The following is a 20,689-nucleotide window of genomic DNA, read 5'->3' as shown; positions in this document are numbered from 1 at the left end:
TCGGAGTGAATGTTTACAATTTGACATGAGTGACGAAGATTCAAATAGCTCTAGTCGGAGTAGTGAGAGTTGCAGAATTAGATCTAAAAGACTTAAAAGCAAATATGACGAGTTTTTCGAAATAACTCATGCGTCCCAAATTGGTATGTGTAAATTGTGCCAACATAAGAAAGTCGAAATAAAAATGAAAAACAGAAACACTTCAGGCTTAAGAAAGCATCTAGTATCTTTTCACGGGAAGGAATCGCAAATATTTGTTCCTGTAAGAAAACCAACATTAAGTCAAAGTCAAAGTGGAGATATCACAAGGTTTTTAACAACCACTGCAATAAGTAGACAGGTAAGAAAAAAATATGTTACGTAAATACTAGGTACCCAATTAATAATTACAGTAATTTCCAGAGTAAAGTACCTAGCTGTTTCTCGTAGGTACTTTATTTTTGTAAATTTATGAAAAAAAAAACAATGCAAATTAGGGTGTTTCATAAATACCTACTTTACTTTTTATAGTTTAAATTTTTTTTTTATAAATTATTTAGTAGTACGTAGTCCTCAGCGTGGCAATTATGGGCAACTACACCCCGAATGGGAAGCCTTTGTCCAGCAGTGGACGTTCTAGTAGTTCGTAGTTATTAAATTTTTTTACGATTTTAATCTCTATTTCTACAAACGGGTGTTTGTATAGGTATCCTTGTATTACGTGTTACAGAAAGGGTAGGTAGGTATCTGGTTTAGAATCTGCATTCATTTGAACCGTGAGCTAAATAAAGTACTCTACTTAAGCAGGTACATAGTTACTTAATTACTGAGGCAGCCGCGGCACTACTTAAGTTTATTTTACTACAAACAAAAAACAATTTCCCAAGCTACAAAACCTACTTCGATTTTGTACTAACTAATATGTGTTCAATTATTTGTTATTTTGTGGCATAAAACTATCAATATAATAATAAAAATACCAGAAAAACAAATGTTATACGGAGTTGTTTCTTGGATGAATATATGTCCCCGTAGAGCGAAAATTCATTAAGTCCAAAAAACCTGTTTTGAGATAATGAGGGTTAAAGTTTTGAAAAATATAAATTGCCATAACTTTAGCATGTCATGCCATATTTTAATGTTTTTAGTTTCATTTTGAAGGAAATCAAATTAAGTTAAAATGTTAGCTACCCAAAGTGATGATTAAGTTATTACTGAGAAAACCTAAAAAAAAAACCAATTAGTTATTTGTTCTCTGTAGAATATCCGATGTAGTTATGAATTAGTTAATATTTGCCCCTAGTTAGTGATTTTTCACTCAGATCGAGTTTATTTTTATGTTATATGTACTTGATTTGGGTAATTTACGACTAACTGGTAGATATACAAAATATACATAATGAAAAAAAACTTAAGAGTTAAAAGACATTTTGTTTTATAATAGTATAAAATCTAACTACTTTTATATAAAAAAAATCTTCTACACTTCCTATGAATTAAAAATGTTAATATAAAAGTAACTTAGGTAATCTTTTATTTTATAAGCTATGTAAGTTTTTGATAAATAAAAAAATAGTTAACATGATTTCGTAATTTCTCTTATTTTCTATTAGGACCAAAGAATAGATTTATTTAATTTTCACTTTTTGTAAATCGGAAACTAGGATACCTACAAAATTGACGGTTAGACAGTTAAATAGGGGAAAAAACTATAGTTTTATTGGCATTGTTAACTCGATTTGGGCATTTTTCAACCTAATGTGTTTTCGCTCTACGGGGACGATTATTAATTGATTGACACTATTTGACACCGATCAGCTGACGTAGGTACCTATGTAATGAATGATTTGTGTACGTATAGACTTACAAACATTAATAATTATGTAGGTAATTATAGGTATTGAAAAATGTTGCCTTATTGGTTTCTTATCACTTATCACCATAGGAATCCGTGCCTTTGATATGTATGTACATTAAGTATATCCTTTCCGTAACACGATTATAATACAGATTAAAGGTATACCTAGGATACCTAGATATAGGTACAGACCTATACCTAGGTAATTTATTCAAATGCGAAGCTAGTTTAGGTATAGTTTAGGTTTTCTAGTACCTATATTATATTTTTATAGATATCATGCTATGTTCATAGTTTTAAATTTTAATAGGTACCTATTATTACTATTATTAACACATATTTTAATATTTTATTTCAGTCAGTATCTGAAAACCGAAGTGACAACTTCATGACAGCTACAGTTGATTGGATTGTAAAAAAATATCTTCCTTTCTCATTTTTCGATGATGAAGATACACAGGAATATTTTCGATCGATATGCCCGAATACGATATTTCCTAAAAGGTCGACACTAAGAAGGAAAGTTAAAGAGCGATTTGAAGAACTACAATCGAATGTTAAAAATCGACTACAACAATATTCATGTAAAATGTCATTTACCATTGATGGATGGACGTCCATTGCTGGTAGGAGTTACTACGGGGTCACAATTCATTTTATAGACAATGACTGGAAGTATCGATCTGTAGTCCTTGATTTTATACCATCGCGCGGTCGACATACTGGGTTAGATATTGCAACGATTTTCCACGAATGTTTATTGGAATATGGCATAATTAATAAAATACAGGGTATCACGGTGGACAACGCAACTGCAAATACCAAATTTATGTGTGAACTTGGCAAACAACTGCTGCATTTTGATTCAGACAATCAACATTTCCGGTGCTTTGCTCACATTTTGAACCTTGGTGTACAAGATTTACTAAAGACCTTAGCTTTACACATTGAAACTGACAATAAAGAACAAGAACAGCAGTATGAAGACTATGAAGACGAAACTGAGGAAGATGAAGAATATGTGCCAAATATTGCTGACTCACGTACAGGTATTACAAAATTACGCAGTATTTCCAGTAAAATAAAAAGAAGCGAGATATTGAAGAGGAAGTTCCAGTCTGCTTGTGAAGCAGTTGGCGTGCCATCAAATCTCAATCCTATACTCGACTGTCCAACAAGATGGAATTCCACACATGATATGATTGGATTTGGTTTAAAAGTGAGACCTGGCATTAACATATTATGCGTTTCAGTAACCGAATTGAATGATTTTCAAATCACAGAAACGGAATGGCAAATACTCGAAAAAATACATAAGTTTTTAATAAACTTTAAACTTTTATCAACGAAACTTGGTGGAGAAAAATATGTTACATTACCGCTAGTCATTGTATCATTCAATCTATTGCTTGATAAAATTGAATCAATGGTAAAACAATTAGATGAGAAACCAAATCGAACTGAAGTGGATGAAAGGCTCATTTTAGGTTTCCAAGCAGCCCGAGATAAAATGCTTAAACATTATAAGAAGAGCAACTGGATTTACTGTACCACTTTAATTTTAGACCCAAGGCACAAAGCTCAGACTTTTGATATTACATTATGGGGGCAGCAAATTAAAACAGAAAGCCTGCACAAATTTAATGAACTTTATAAAGAATATAAAAGTCTACACGTACAGCAACACTCGGTGTCTAAATCTCCAGAATTACCAAGAAATGAAAACAAAGTATGTGAGGATGAGGAATATGAAGATGTAATAGACTTTGAGAAACTGTATGCATGTCCCTCTACGTCGTCATCTGGATCTTGTCTTCAAGGCTTAGTTTCTGACGAGTTGGAGGAGTATCTAAGTAAACCGAGAGCCGCCAGCTCGGAAGACATTTTAGAGTGGTGGAGGACGCATGAGACGGAATATCCGATTTTATCCAAGATGGCTCGTGATTTTCTTTCGATACCTGCAACTTCAGTACCTGCTGAGAGATTATTTTCTAAAGCATCGCTAGTAATTAGAAAACATAGAAATAGATTAAGTGATGAATCAGCGAGGTGGTTACTTTGTATTAATTCTTGGTCAAAAGAATTAATATAAAGTAACCAATTTTTTTTAATTCGAAAACAACCATATTCATATTTAGTTTTAGCCACACAACAAAAACCTCTCGGGGTTTATATCTGCATGTTGGCGAGCCGTTCATATCATTTCTTTACCAATTTATAGGTAGATACAATAATACATAGGTATTTACATAGGTACATTAGGAGAATTTTTGTGTAAGGAAACGCTTTGACTTGTACTTATAACTTTTTGAACTCGTTTTGTATAACGTTTGCAAGTCTACTGGAAGTTAATTATGTCGATGCTATTCTGTACTGTACTGCAATTTTTTTATTTAAATAAATGTTAAATTGCATAGATTGTCTTTATTCTACAACTCTTCCATCCCATTCCATTAAACAAATTAATTATTATTAGTTAGTAAATCATCGCTGAAGACAATAGTCTTTACTAAATAATTAAATAAATTTACTAAATAAATAAAACTAATTTAAACTAACGTGTTCAATAAATAGCAATAGGCTAATAGGTATTTGTAAGTCTCGCAAGACTTGCAAGACTCTTGCTGCAAGACCAATACCAAGACCAAGACTGAGAGCGCAATACCAAGACCAAGATCAAGACCAGGTGTATTGTCGCAAGACAATACCAAGACTGGGCTAAGTCTCGTCTTGGTCTTGCATTTGGGCAACACTATAATAAACACGCGAGCATATGTTTAAAATTATGATGATTACGATGAATTCAATGTAAATACAGCTTTAACTCTATGAGGAACATCGTGAGACTGGCATGTTTTTGGTAGAGAATCAGTCCAGACTTACGGCTAAGTATGCCGGTATATAAAAAAAAGTGCGTGCGTACAAAGTACACATATCAAAAGTGAAACTTCTAAATTAATTATTACTCAGGTAAAAGCCCCAATAGATGATCATGTACCAGTATATGATCACTCCATGTATTTGTATAACTATATTCACACTGTTTACAAACTGTACGTGCTCATGATAATATAAATAAATAAAAAATCTGCGTTTACTGTACAAGACGTTATGCGACAGAATTGACATCTAAAGTTCTAATATGTAACTACTAAAACGAATACATCAACCAATCGTGTATTTTTCTCGATCTTCCTTTCTCAATCATTCTTACTATAGCTTTCTCCCATCTCTCGCTCCATGGCATTTTGCGTGATGCGACGTTCGCTCTATCTCACTCTCTCTCTCGATCTTTCTCACTTGCTTGCTCCCTGCTCTCGCTCCATGGCTATTTTGCTTCATGCTACGTTCGCCCTTTCTCACTCTCTCTCAATCGTTCTCAATCGCTCTCTCCCTTTTTTAGACAAAAACGCTGCACATCTTCGTGACGCTAATATTATTATTATTGCGTTTCATCCGTAAAAAATTTACCCTCATGCGCCTAAACAAGTTTCACTTCAAAACGTGTCTGTTTCCTTCATAAGTAGCGTGATACAAGTTTAATCCAAGATTACAGCCAGGTTGTGGACAGAGTATGTAAATAAGTCACTCTTGGTCTTGGTTATTTCGGCAGCGGTCAACTAAAATACAGTCAAAACCGTTTACGACGACATTGTTAAGAACTACATACCGGTTATATTGACCAAAATCAAAGGTCCCGGCTGAATTCTATGTATTAGGTATTTCATAACAACGTCATCGGCTGTTACGACTATCGGTTTTTACGACCAAATATGAGTTGTCCCTTCGATGTCGTTATAACAGATTTTGACTGTATGTATATATTTGAAACTTCACTAATATTAGGTTACATAACTCGTGTGTAGAAGAAGAAGAAATCTAGACACAGGTACGAACGCATGCTCAATCACTATATAAACGTTTGTTACATTTTAATATGGGGTGAAAATTGAGAGGAAGCAAGTGAAGATTCTACTCCTACTACACTACGTCTTCTACTCATACGGAAAAAGGTGTGTTAATTAAATTTTGTTTAATTAGAAATTTAAATTTAACTAAAAATCTCAAATAATATCTTGTCAACCTGTCCTATAAATACGGAAAATATTGCTATTGTGCAAAAATAGTTTTAATATAAATTTTTGTTATTTAGTATTAGAAATCATAAAGTAAAATACAGATTACATGTCAAAAGGAAGAGACTGGCTGCCCACAACACGGGGAATTTATTTTACCTAAAGATTATTTTATTGTGTATAATAACGTTTTTCTTTCTTTCTTTAGAGAATGTTTTTCGAAATCGATAACAATGTACGTGGAAAAAATTTCAATTAATTTTTTTCATTTGACAAGTTGTTTCTCCAATTTAAAATTCAATTTTTGTCAAGGAAACAGATAATTGAAATGTGTGTGATACGGACTTATAGCACGAGGCCACGTAAGCCTAGTGACGTGCGATGTCACTACGAAAACCGCAATGTTTAAAAAAAATTAAGTTTAGTACGGGCGTATTCGATGACGTAGTCATAGACATAACATTTATTACTCGTAGTCATAGACTAACAAAACCACAAACACATTAACACACAAAATAACAATAATCAAAGAAAAAAAAATTAAAATAATGTGAGATATTTAAAAAATATATTTTTGTCCCCCTTTTCCCATTCGGTTCGTTTCAAGTGAGTAATGCGTGTGTGCTGTGGTTGTAATTGGCTCTGGCTCAGCATTATGCTGAGGAGCAGAATGTTCCATAGCGCAGGTCATTCTGCCAGAGACCACAGCAGCTAGTTGGACCACAGTAGCGTCTGTTTGCCTTGTTGGCCAGATAAGAGAGGCAATTTGCGGGATGTTTTATTTTTTATATATATACAATAATAAAAAATAGGGGTTGATCGTAGAGGGGTGAAAATTAGGAGTTGTATGTATGTATTTTTGTATGCTATTATATAACAAAAAAAAAATCTAAAAAATAAAAAAAAATCGGGTGGACACCCCTCTCTTTGGGGTTTGAAAGATAGATAGTAGCCGATTCTCAGACTTACTGAATATGCATAAAAAGTTTCATAAGAATCGGTCGAGCCGTTTCGGAGGATGGGAACGAACATTGTGACACGAGAATTTTATATATTATATTTTTATGCCTGCGGTAAAATTGGGTTTCAACAATTTAATATACCCAATGATTTAAACCACAGCCGCCTCAAACGTCATTGTTGCCATGGTTACCATTTCTTCACCAAATATCGTAACCATGGTAACGAATACGGTTCTATTTATAGTCTACGTCTTGTATTGGCTGCAGATGTTTTGTCTACTTTTTCCTGGACGATGTTCAGCTGCGTAGTACGTTATGTAATTGGGACGTGCTCGCGTCTATCGATCAATGATAAAGGTTCATTGATCCTATCCCAGATTTAAAATCGTCGGGGAATTGAAGTGGAAATCTTTATGGATTTTTGTACGGACTTCAGCCTAGGTTGGGCGCGTGTTGTAAAGTTCAATTGTCGGCTTACCAATGGAGTTTATGTGCAAAATTATGCTTTAAAAAAATCGTGAAAGCACCTGGAATGCTTGTCTGTTGCTTGGAGCACTGAGGTCGCTCCGTGAAGTCTGCGAATTGCCCAGAAAACGTTTGAGCTTGTAGGAGCTAGGCTGTCTTTAGCCATAACTTTACACACAACGAACCAAATGAGCGTCTAAGTTCGGAAATTGAGACACTACACTACATCTAGCTGATAATGAAACATTATCAAAAGTATACAGAATTTGAGGAGAAACTCAAGCGAATTTGTTTAACATCACCAAAATCTAGATACTACACCAATCATCGTATAAAACCTTTGACTAGATTTATTTATTTTAAAATAGCACACTACCAAAACACATACAAACACTTACAGAGAATACATCACACAGTAATCTGCCAATTTTAAAATATTATGATATAAGTAGGCCTTAGAATAATGCCTAAAGAATAAATCTACGTTCAAATAGAATTATAATAACGTTGAAAAATATATTTTGTTAGAGTCACGTGTTCGTTCATATGATTGCGAAAGATACCACGAGAGCCCTTATAAATATCGCAAGTAAAAATAGATTCACTCAAACCAAAGCTGTTTTTGTGCAATGTGAAATTTTCGTCTCGAGTGCTAGCGTGTCTAAGTGCGGTGTAAGGTCAAGGTTCCGCGCATGCGTTGTTGGGTTATCCCCACAAAATGTGCGACTCATCTTCTACCGCATTTACCAAGGAGAGTGTTGATAGGAGTTCGAGTGTAACCTGCAGCTGAGTTTTCTGACGTGGCAGCATACGATATTCCCCTTCTCGACGTCAGTACACAAGCGTTTTTTAAGGTAGTTTTCGCCACTATGTGGAACCAGCTGCCCACTGAAGTATTTCCGAACCAATTTGGCTTAAGATCCTTCAAAGAGCGTACTAATTCCTTGAAGGCCGGCAAGTTGTGGGCAGTGTGTTCATAGGTCTTACTTTACATTAAGTGAGCATACTGCCCGTTTGCCCCCTTTATTGAACTGCAAAAAAGCAGCACGTAATTGAAAGATGAATTCCCGTAAACCTATTTTTTCTCTTAAGAACTCGTATAGGTCCCTTAAAAAGTCAAAATTACGGCGTTGTTTTGCTTGTTACTATAATAGAATAAATATTCTCTCTCTTCACTCGGTAACTGGTAGTGGTCTGCAAGGATACACCTGGAGCGGACAACCTGTTTCCACCGGTTTCTGTCCAGCGCATTGCTTATAACCGTCTATAGCTTTGAGGACAATAAGTTTTTCTTTATCGGACCATCTGGATGGTATTGGGGCACGTCATCTTTTGCCTTCGTGGTAACACATCAGTTTCTCCCAAGTTCTCATCGCCTCTGTGTATTGCCACAGATCGCAGTTCCTAGCGTCTATACAGTTTTATAATAAAATAGCCTTTTATTCAGATCGACTGAGGTACACACATAAAAATAGATCATTATATTAAACTAGGTATTAGAAGGTTGTAAAAAAACTATTCTAATATTTAGATCTTGCTTGATTTCTGCAGATATGTTTGCCAGTCGGCAAAAGCCTCCTTTTCCATTCGTGTCTTTCTTGGGCCACTCTGTTCCACATCACTCCTGCCATTTGTCTGATATTTTTATATTTTTACTAGCAAACGTTGTTTTGCCGTTATTTCTAGGAAAAATTTTTTTAGTTCAATAAAAATAACTATCTACTATAATAAAAATAGGGGTTGATTGTAGAGGGGTAAAAATTAAGGGTTGTCTGTATTTTTGTATGCTGTATCATAAAAAAATAAAAACAAAAAAATTTGTCTAAAAAAGAAAATTGGGGTGAACACTCCTTATCACTTAGGGGCTTAAAAGTTAGATAGTAGCCGATGCTCATACTTACCGAATATGCATAAAAAAATTCATAAGAATCGTTCGAGCCGTTTCGGAGGAGTATGGGAGAACATGATATATTTTTGATGCGAATCCTCACGATGTTATCACCTTCCGAGCTAATCTAAATGCGCACATGGTAAGTAAGTCCATTGGTGCACAGCCGGGGATCGAACCTACGACCTCGATGAGAGTCGCACGCTGAAGCCACTAGGCCAACACGGCTCGTAATAATACATAAATGAATACGCGACCAAATATACATATTATGTTGCATCGAACATAGGCAGCTGTTGTGAAATTTAGCCCTGACTAAAGATTCGCATGACAACTGGCATTGCCAAGGTGAGCTAGATAACATCTTTCTAAAATAGATAATATTCTTGGGCATATATGGCTGTGAGAAGATTAAATATTTCTAGCGAAAATTTACGTAATTTTATAATAATAAATCGTTTATTTGCAAGAAAGTGGTACATTTAGATCGATTAAGTATAAAAACGCAACAATCAGACATAAAAAATAAGCATGCAAATGTCATATTAATTTTCATTAAGTCATAATATGTTAAGGTATTTGTAATTGTTGTCAAACTTATGGTCCAAATACTTGCCCAGGCTATAGAGGTACCTTGCCTTTAAAAATGTTATCAACTTTCCATTGAAAGCATTACACGGCATACACGGCAGGGATCTATACATTCTGAGAATTCTAATCTAATATCTAAAATTCTCGTGTCACAATGTTCGTTCCTATACTCCTCCGAAACGGCTCGACCGATTCTTATGAATTTCTTAATGCATATTTAGTAAGTCTGAGAATCGGACATCTATTTTCATCCCCCTAAATGTTAAGGTTGGTACCACTCCTTAAATTTTAATTATTTAGGCAAAAATTTTGGATATTATTGCCATAAATCTCCTTACGTAATACTTGAACAGCCCTTAAAACGTGGAGTTTTTGTAAATAATGCAATAAAGCAAAGACAATATAAATGATTTTAGTATACTCGATAGTCTGCATACGTTGCATTGTAAGTGCTTCAAAGAATTATTTCTTATGTAACATTCCTTATGCAATATCGTCATAACGCGGAATCGTACATTAAAGTAAAACTGCTTACTAAGGGCCAGTTTTTTGATCCGTAGTAAAAAATGGTTTTACCATTTGTGACATTAACTATAGTTAAATGAATAACCATTGGTAAAATCGTAAATGCGTTTTTCAATGCCTTTTTTAACTATAGTTAATCTTAACAATTTGTCAATTTGTTGCCAGTGCAATGAGCAATGACATCCCAAAAAATGTGGTTGTTTTTTGTGGGGAACATTTATTTTGTATGACAACACTAGACATATTGAGTGAATGAAATCCATTTTTGCCATCTTCATTCGTTATTTGCGCTTTGAAGAGTTTGAAGTGTCAAATTAATCTAAATAACACGATATAAATAAAGTTGTTTTTCTGTGTTTTAATACGGTTTACACTTTTTACGATACTTAAATATATAAATAACGATGTCCTCAAACAGCCAACGGTCAAATAAGTAAGTACAAACATATTTTCGTGTTATTTATTCCGGTTTATCTTGTGTTTCGTAATAGAAAGTAATACATTTATATTTTGTTAAAGGGACCATACTGCTAACTTCGCCAAAAAAGAAACTGCCAAACTGGTGATGCTTCTCAAGGATTACACAGTCGTAACCTGCAAACAACTGATCACTGCAGCAATCTACAAAAAGATGCAGCTTGGAAATCTCTGTGACGTTTTCAACTCAGATGGGTCTAGACACCGACGTGTTAAATTTAATATACATTTAATGAAGGTGTAGGCACATTTTTATATTTATTCTTGTATAGCTGTGTCCTACAACAAAAGGAAAAAATCTTTTAACCCTTTGGAAACAAGGAAGCGGATTATGATCCACACGGATAAAAAAAATTGAGTTTTTGAAACAAAGACAAATAAGAGAGGATGATTTGTTCAATTATGCTAAGGAAGAGCATCAAAAACATTTGCTGCACCAATGAGAGGCCCACCAAAAATCCATACTGCATAAAGAGGAGGTGCACCAAAAAGTGATGCAGCAGATGGAAGAAAGGCACAATAAATATATGTAGCAGCAAAAAAAGTTGCATCAAATTGAGGTGAAATGCAAGAAGAAACAATTAGAAAATATTTAATTGCTACTTTAGGGTTTCATGTAAATGTTGTAATGTTTTTTTAATAAAAATGGTTTGTATTTAAGTTATAATTAAACAGTTTATTAATCAAGTCAAATGTTTTATTTATAAATTCTTGTAACAAAGTAGGTAGATGCTAACTCACAAATGTAATAAAAGCCCTAAAGAATATCATAGGTCCCTAACTAATGTGTAGCTGTAGTTTTTAGTATAAGTACATACTTGTATGTACTTATAATAATTATAAGTTAATATTATTAGTAATATATAAATAATATTAACTCTAATTCATTATGTATTTTATTGCCTATAATATTAACTTATAATAATTATAAGAATATTATAGGCAATAAAACACATAATGAATTAGTAATATACTTAATTATATACTGCTGCGGTTCTGTAACTAGTAATGAAGCAAAATAGGTTTGTATGAGCTGCTGTCTATATATACTCATGTTCTTGTATTTTATTTAATTATAATAATTATAAGTTAATATTATAGGCAATAAAACACATAATGAATTAGTAATATACTTAATTATATACTGCTGCGGTTCTGTAACTAGTAATGAAGCAAAATAGGTTTGTATGAGCTGCTGTCTATATATACTCATGTTCTTGTATTTTATTTAATTATAACAATTATAAGTTAATATTATAGGCAATAAAACACATAATGAATTAGTAATATACTTAATTATATACTGCTGCGGTTCTATAGTTAGTAATGAAGCAAAATAGGTTGGTATGAGCTGCTGTCTATATATACTCTTGTTCATTGGCAGTTTAAGATCATTCCCAATTTCAGTAACAATCCAGAGCACTGTTCCCTTCGATAGGGGGTAACAGTGACAAAAATCTACATCATCCCAGGTTTCTAATGGCGGATGACATTGCCTAAATATTTTTGGTCACTCATTGACACATTCTCATATAATATTATCGTCTTCTTCATCGTCTCATTAATTAAAGTATCTCAATATGTTTAAATTCATCATTAGATAGTAATAAACGTATTTATCATAGTTTGATTTCTGTGACAAACAGCTGTTACTATATAAATTACCAGCGGCCATCTTTTTAACCCTCCGATACTGAGTAGTTAACTTTTTTGCCTAATGGTTAGATATTTTACCATTGGATGCTCTTACCACGGATCAAAAAACGCATTTTGCTGATATTTAACTAATAGTAACGATTTTTTACCAATAGTTGAGTTAACTACGGATCAAAAAACCGCCCCTAAGGCTTATTATAATATAAATGAATATTTAAACGATCCTAGTGCTTGGATATGAGTTGCTCCAGTATATATTATAGGTAACACGACTGAATCTCTCGGCTGCATTTCCAGACTCTGGGGCGATCGTCAACATCCACGACTGTTTTAATGTAAAGTGGGAACAAACCGTGATCCATGTGGTATCCAATTATTTCAGTATTATTATTATTTTCTTATGTAGCCAAGTCCACATTTCAAGGATCGTCATGCTCGCTTAAATGTCATTGCTTGTGGCGGCGTCCATGCGTCGGGTTGTCTCTCTCCCTAAAATATGGCGAGGGGGCCGATGGCTGGCCATGCGTCATACTCGTGAACGGGTGCTGCTTGTGGTGACTGGTCGTACTTGAATTCGTGTATGCGGTGATGTTAATTATTTCGACTATGTGTTTGCGTGTTGTTCCCACGAGAATGTAAGTGCGTGCTCCTATTTCACCATGCCTCCTGCTGATAGGGGACAAGTCTTTGTTTTTATTTATGTTCTTATTATTAATTACTTAAAATGTCATGTGGAACATGGTGTAATGGTTGCAGCTCCTTACAACCTTTGTGTAAAAAAAAAAAAAAAACATGGCGATTAAAAAGAGTGGCGGAGAGTTTATTGCCAGTTCTTCTCTTCCGTTCTACGCCCTTGATTTGAGAACTGGCAGTAAATGTAAAATTAGAAGCATTAATATTTATATCTTTAATGACGAATCACAAGTGTACATTGTGTTACCTACGTGAATAAATGATTTTTGAATTTTGAATTTTTTTTTGAATAGATTTGGAGGAAAGTTTATCGGATTTGGTACCTGAGTCCATGTGTGAACATAGTTTCCGCATTAAAACGCTCCGTTGTGCGTCCTGGTTAATTAAGCAAGCCCAGCTTCTTTCAGAAACAGAAGTATTCTCGGCTTTACGGAGCGACCTTACTGCTCAAACGATTTCTGTTCGTACCTGAGCCGTTAAGATTATGAAGTATTATTTACGAACGCGCTGTTTGCGGTACGCTTGCGGTGCCTTCCTCTTTTATTATCTTATTTTCATATAGTACAATTTAATGTGACGCTGTTAGGTTGTTTCTTATCTATTTTACATAAAAATACTGATAAGAAAAAATTGTTATTTAAATTTACCAGTAATTAAATAGGTACTGTAATTACTGGTAAATTTAAATAACTAATTATTTCTTTAATTATATGCTATTTAAATTTGCAAAAAGAAAGAAATTACTGTTTTAACGATAAATTATCAATTTTCAATTAACATTCGATGAATTTTATATTGCAAATAAATAAAAGTGAGTGACTAGAAGGTTCCTACGCGAAAGGAGAGTCTTACTCCTCAGTCCACCACTAGTTCCATATAATAATTCCTTCGTTGATGATGTTTTATAAAAAAAAATGGATATTTGGACTATCCAACACGAAGGATTTTCAGTTTTTATACTATAAAATTTAAAGCCTTATATTGTGGAAAACTATTGGAACTAATATCTTTATAAGGCAATAATATTATAATATGTGTTTGGGGCATAAGAATCTTAGTAAGGCTAAGGTGGGGCATGGCACAAATAGGTAGGGAAGCACTGGTAGCATGCCCTGGTGAGCCTCCTGCCCTTTTGCCTCCTATTAGGTACATAATTTTTTTTTTATATAAAATTTTACGTTGGCCAAAAAATATATGAAATACACACACATCGGGATTGTACTTTTGCTTTGCTTTTTGCTTACAGGAGTTTTGCCTATTTATTATGTGTGAGTTTTGCCTTGAAATTGGTTTGGGCTGAGGTCAAAATACGTTCTAGACGCTTGGTTAGTTTAAGAACTTCAAGGCCGATTACATCAAATATCTAGTCTTTTAAATTACTAAGATATCTTATGGTCTAAGATAGAAAGAAGATATATTTATAATTAGGAGAATGTATAACTACCAAGGTGCCTATCAGAATTTGGCTGCTAGTATTTTTGATGAAATATTTTGAATTTATCTTTGGAAAAACATTTCTTTCTCTTGTTATTTAAATAAAATATCGTCTATTGGCAACTTGCATGAAGATTTTAAAAAGTCACTCAGGTGTAAACAGGTATCATTTCGATACATTTAAATACGTTCAAAACGTACAAAAAAATTTGTTTTTTAGCAAATAACCGATGAACGCACTAATCTTGCAGCCGGATCTCGTACTATAATGTTTAACATTGAAAGACCGATCAGGCGTATTGAAATCTTAATTTATAGATGTTGGAATTGAAGAACACTGCCTTACACCCTAAAAATTTACGTGTGTCATGCAGTGATAACTGATAAGCCTATAAGAAGAAACAAATGATCACAAAAGTGTATCATATATATACAGTAGAATCCGGATATAACGACCTTCAAGGGACCGGCGATACTATGTCGTACTAACCGGATGACGTACAAAACGGATTATTTCTTAAGTACATACAGAATACATATGAATGTATGTACTTAAGAAATATTCCATGTACTTAACTTACGAATACATATTTATTATAATTGGGAAAGTTTGATTTTCTTATTTAGGTAAATAAAACATTTTGTAGGAATCACATAAAGCTTCATTTTAATGGTTCTTAAACATTCCAAATTACAAAAATAGTTATGTACATTATGTACTGTAATCCAAAGAGATAAAATACATACACACGCACTACATGAAAACTCTGTTACTAACTAACGTACAAAGTCAGTTATTTGAGTTTGTTTTTGACTAACTTTTGTTCGGTAATAAGAACTTCGTACAGCATTGTGAATTCGTGACATCATTGTTTTCATAAGATCATCATCGAAGTTAGTTTGAACAAACTCATTGAGCGTTTCCGCAGCCTTCAGAACTTCAGACACACTCACGGTAGGATGAATCTCCTCTGGTTCGTCATCATCACCGTCGCTATCCTTGCCATTCGCGTCGTTGGCGATGATATTTAGTATTTACCACAATGTTTTCATCAGACGGTTCTTCACAAGTGGCTTCACAGAACTCATTTTGTCGAGCTTTAAGAACTTGTCATAACAAGTGACAAACACTAACTATGATTTACGCACGCCACTAAGGATGCACGCGGGGCGGGGTGAAGTTGGGGCGCCGAGGTATTGGTGCGTAGGTTGTGTAAACAAAACATTGCGCGTCGTTTTAACCGGACGTATTATCATAAATAATGGTCGCTATAAGCAGTTGGTCGCTTAAACCGGAGTCGCACTAAACGGTTACATTTTCTCAGTACCTAACTATGAAACCTAACTTGAGTAAACATTATCGTCGTTAAAAGCGGTTAGTCGTTATAAGCGAAGTCGTTATATGTGGATTCTACTGTATAACCTTTTGTATCTGTGCTGAGCGCCACTGGTTTTTTAGTGTTAGATAGTTAAGACAAGAGCGTACCAATTCTTAAAAGGCCGGCAACGCACTCGCGAGCCCTCTGGCATTGAGAGTGTCCATGGACGGCGGTATCACTTAACATTAGGTGAGCCTCCTGCCCGTTTGCCCCCCGTTCTATAAAAAAAAAAAATTATCTAACACAAAATGGATGACTAGCCTATTTAATATCACCTTACGATTGTTGAGCGCTCTGGACGTCGAGTTATGTAAATATTCATGAATTCATGTTTAATCTGTTGAAGAAATTATTTAAATGGGTATTGTGTCGTACGCGATATTATGAATTTTCGTATATTTACTTAAAGCTACCTGTTACTGTCGATGTATCCGATTTAACTTCTTGTGTTTACTAAACATCTTTGCAAGAACATTATTGTATCGTGTATATAAATTTATATAAATCGCAAAAGGTAGCCAAGCTCAAAAATTTAAGATGGCTCGACCAATCCGAGTTTTTTTTAATGTAATGAGAGGCAAACGGGCAGGAGACCTGATGTTAAGTGATACCGCCGCCCATGGACACACACATTGCCAGAAGGCTCGCAAGTACATAACATTTATTACTAACAAAACACACAAAATAACAATTATCAAAAAAATATAAAAAAGATATCAAGTTTTTTCTTTTTTAAAGATCAAGGTACCTTGTAAGTGTGTAATGCGTGTGTGTTGTGGTTGTAATTGGCCCTGGCTCAGCATTATGCTGAGGAGCAGAATGTTCCACAGCGCTGGTCTTCTACCAGAGACCACAGCAGCTAGTTTGCGCCTCAGTCGCAAAAAAAGAAAAATAATGTATTAATAATATTAGTAAAAGTTAGCAGTGTAAGTAATGAAGTCTTGTGTAAAAGTATATATATAGTAAATAATATAAAATTAATAATAATAGGTTAATATATTTTCAACACTAGACTATTCTGTAACTATTTCTTCAATACATGTCCATTACATTTTCGTTTCTGTTTTGGTATTATTACATACAAGAATTATTCATAACCCAACATTAGTCACAGAGCAAATATAAATAACAAGTGAGCGTTGCCAATTTCTTACCTTCCTCATCATGAGTTCCAACGTGACTGCCGATTGCCTATGTTTATTGAGAAATATGCGATATATCGCACGACTGGTTTAATGGTTTCTGAAGTGGTAAAATTAGTATATATATATATTTTCCAGGGTTACTTGTAATTTTATTTTTGTTGACTTGGTTATGCACTTTAAATAACAAATCAATGGCGCCGCAATCCTTTTAAGTCTGGGCCTCAGATTTCTGTATATGCTTCATGATGTGTCAATCTAATTGGCAAGTAGATGATTGGCCTCCTGTACCTTACACACGCCGTTGACTTTTTGGGTCCGAGACAAGCCGGTTTCCTTACGGTGTTTTCCTTCACATTTCGAGCAAATGTTAAATGTGCACATAGAAAGTACACTGGTGCACATCCGGGGATCGAATCTTCGACCTCAGGGATGAGGGTTGTACGCTGAAGCCACTAGGCCAACACAACTTTACCCTTAGTATTAATTATTACTATTTTTTTCTTACTAGGGTTGCCTGGAAGAGATTGCTTGTTAGTGATAAGGCCGCCCGTTGCAACTTGCACCCCTAATTATTTATGCTATTTGTTTTCTATTTTCAAACTGAATTAAATAATTACCGAAATTCAAATATATTCTGCAAATAAATTTGATTTGAATGATTTTTTGCCGGAGATCGAGTAAAGATTTTGTTAACCACTAAGCTAGAGACCACTTACACTTGGTCTCGACATTTTTCGAACCCCGAGAGCCCATCTTAAGGGCGTGTGAAGGGCTGAAGTGTTTTTGGTGGATGGGGTATCGCTACCCCTCTGAATAGCAGAGGGATTTGAGTGTAGACCCAGCCCCACAGTCCCCCTCATCAAGCTCATCCATGGCGCGGACCTGCGTAAGCGCATTTTCACCTTATTAAAAAAAATGATCTCGAGATTTCTATATATTTTGTAGCTATAGCTAGTAGCTATACTATTGTTAGTATAATATATAATACCGTGACGATCACTTTACGATACACGGGTGAGATTACATATATCATATAATATATGATTGATTTCATGCTGTAATCAGATTTTTTATTACAACGAAGTACCCTTTTTTAATATTATTTAATAACACGGCATATCAAGGATCATTATGTCTCCGTAACCTGGGGCTTTGCGAAAGTAACATTGGAGTAGGTTAAGTTAACTTTGACTTTGTGACCATACTCTGACGAGAGAACACTAGATCCTGGTATTGTAAAATGGGTGTTATCCTCCATAACTTGTAAACAAATGAACTCCATTTCCCATGGAGAGTGTTGAGCTGAGTTTCATCATTGGACGTCGAGGCAAAATACGAAATTCCACCCGTATCACCTCAACGTCCATTGTTTCACAACTAAGCGTTTTTAAGGCAGTTTTGCCTCGCACTACCACTATGTGGAACCAATTGCCCACTGAAATATTTCCGAACCAATTCGACTTAGGGTCCTTCAAGAAAGGAGCGTACCAATTCTTCGCGAGCCCTATGGCTCTGTTCTATAAAAAAAAATCCTCTTGCTACACCAGCTAATAATATATATACACGAGTATAGTAGCGAGATGGCCTATAGGACCACGTCAATTGAAAAGCATTCAAAAAAATGATACAAAGTTATAAATCAAAGGCAATATTGAAAGGATTTTGCGTGGGAATATATAACTGCTGTAACATAATTATTATGTAAACTTGAATATACATTTAAAATGTCGTGTATAGTATATAATGTAGTCAATTAAATGTGTAGTAAATATACTATATTGTAAGTTCAACATGGAAAGGATTTCAATAATTGCATGCGAATATAACCTCTGTAGCATAGCCATTATGTAAACTTGAATATACATGCAAAATATCGTGTATATGTACAGAATGTAGTCAATTAAATGTGTAGTAAATAGCCTATATTATAAGTTCAATATGGAAAGTATTTTAATAATTGCGTGCGAATATATCAGCTGTAACATATAATTTTGTAAACTTGAATGAATAAATTACCGACTTTGTGGTTATCGTAGCGTTTTGATTTCTATCGGTAGGTATGGGCTGCGGTACTGGAATCAGTATTTATTGTGTATAGAGTTAATGTAGCGGTAGGTTACACGATCGATTGGGGCCTGCGCATCTGTCGCCTGCTACGCAGTTGTTTTTTTACACATTACACACCGTACAGTAGCAACATGCCTTAGACAATTTCTATGACATTGACCTACCTTTTTTAAATGATAACAGTAAGGCTGCTAATGTTGGTTACCCATTACTGGTACTCTAGCTATCAATAAATTAGGCCGAATTGAGATTGATATGACAAATGAATAATATTCAAGTCTTGATTTAAAAGTTGGACTTAGTTGAATAAGTTATTTAATTTTATTAGCGCCATTTTGAATGAGCTTATTCACTAAAATATATATATATATATTATTATGTATTATATATTATTATATATTATATTATGTGCATAAGCTGTTCGCGCGCGCGTATTTGCGAATTTTTTATATTATCTTACCCGTTTTTAAAAGTGTTCAAAGAGTCTAATTACACTTTCCGGAATCCTACTATAATCAGCCCCTACTCTAATTGGGAATATTATATTGAGTGGTCTTCTGTTTAAAAGAACTACCCCTCAAATGTGTGTTCTCACTTAAAATAAAGAGCTTCTCAATTCCATGAACATTATAGTGTCCAGTAAGGATGGGAGGAGGAATAAAATTCTTTATCGACTACTTTCAAAATCAGTAAGCTTTCAGACGCTTATTATAAGTATTGTTTTCTAAGAGCTCTGACCATTTTCGTTGAACCCTTTCAAGTATATTAATATATTTTATGAAATAAGAATCCCAAACCTCCTTGATGCATTTAAATGTGTTTTTAAAAGGCACACTAACGAAACACATAAGGCATGCAAAAAAACATTACAATAAACTAGATCAAGGAAAACAAATATGCAATTTAAATTAATATATTTCTTCTTTGCAATTGTTATTGCTGATTGAGCAGTGTTGGCCTAGTGGCTGGTGATGGAAAACAACGTGAGGAAATCTGAGGCCAAAACCTAAAGAGGTTGTAGCGCCACAGATTTTTTTTAAAGGTGACTTTCCATTGTAACAATATTTAACCCAGTAACACGTTCTTATCATAACAACGTTAAATCAAACATCGACAAAACGTCGCGAAGACGGTAAACAATTTTATCGTTTGAATGTTTGTTTTATGGTAGATATTTCCAGGCCTTGACTTTATACTACATATTAGGTCCTTACATATGAAATTGACGTTTGTCGTACTGGCCACTTTGCCCTCAAATATATCCTCTTTGGTTAGGAATTCCAAATTCAATTTTTTACAGCAATTTACTCGTGCGAAACCATGATTCATTTCATTTTCCCGTTTTAATTTTTTTATTTGCGTCGCTCTATTTATGAAATGAGAATAAAATATCGCGTTATTTACGAGTATGAGTTCCAACCAATATTATTTGTAAAAACATTTTCTTCGCACAAGAGCAATTTGAGGACTTTCTGTACGTCAATATTAACATGT

The 20,689-nt window shown here is 34.3% G+C and overlaps 1 protein-coding gene and 1 long non-coding RNA gene across 2 annotated transcripts in view; both read left to right on the top strand.

Moving 5' to 3' along the window:
* The window catches only part of LOC125060803 (S-adenosylmethionine decarboxylase proenzyme), a 47,219-nt gene that overhangs the window by 15,813 nt on the left and 10,717 nt on the right, over positions 1 to 20,689 (top strand). The gene's annotated exons all lie outside the window — the stretch shown is intronic.
* Positions 10,354 to 11,508, top strand: LOC125060809. The gene is made up of 2 exons (XR_007118923.1): positions 10,354 to 10,777; positions 10,864 to 11,508. It is a non-coding gene; the product is annotated as an uncharacterized LOC125060809 (long non-coding RNA).

This window comes from Pieris napi, chromosome 22 (assembly GCF_905475465.1).
Source record: "Pieris napi chromosome 22, ilPieNapi1.2, whole genome shotgun sequence".
NCBI lineage: Eukaryota > Metazoa > Arthropoda > Insecta > Lepidoptera > Pieridae > Pieris > Pieris napi.
Note: the sequence above shows the minus strand (reverse complement) of the source record. Positions and strands in the feature narration are given on the sequence as shown.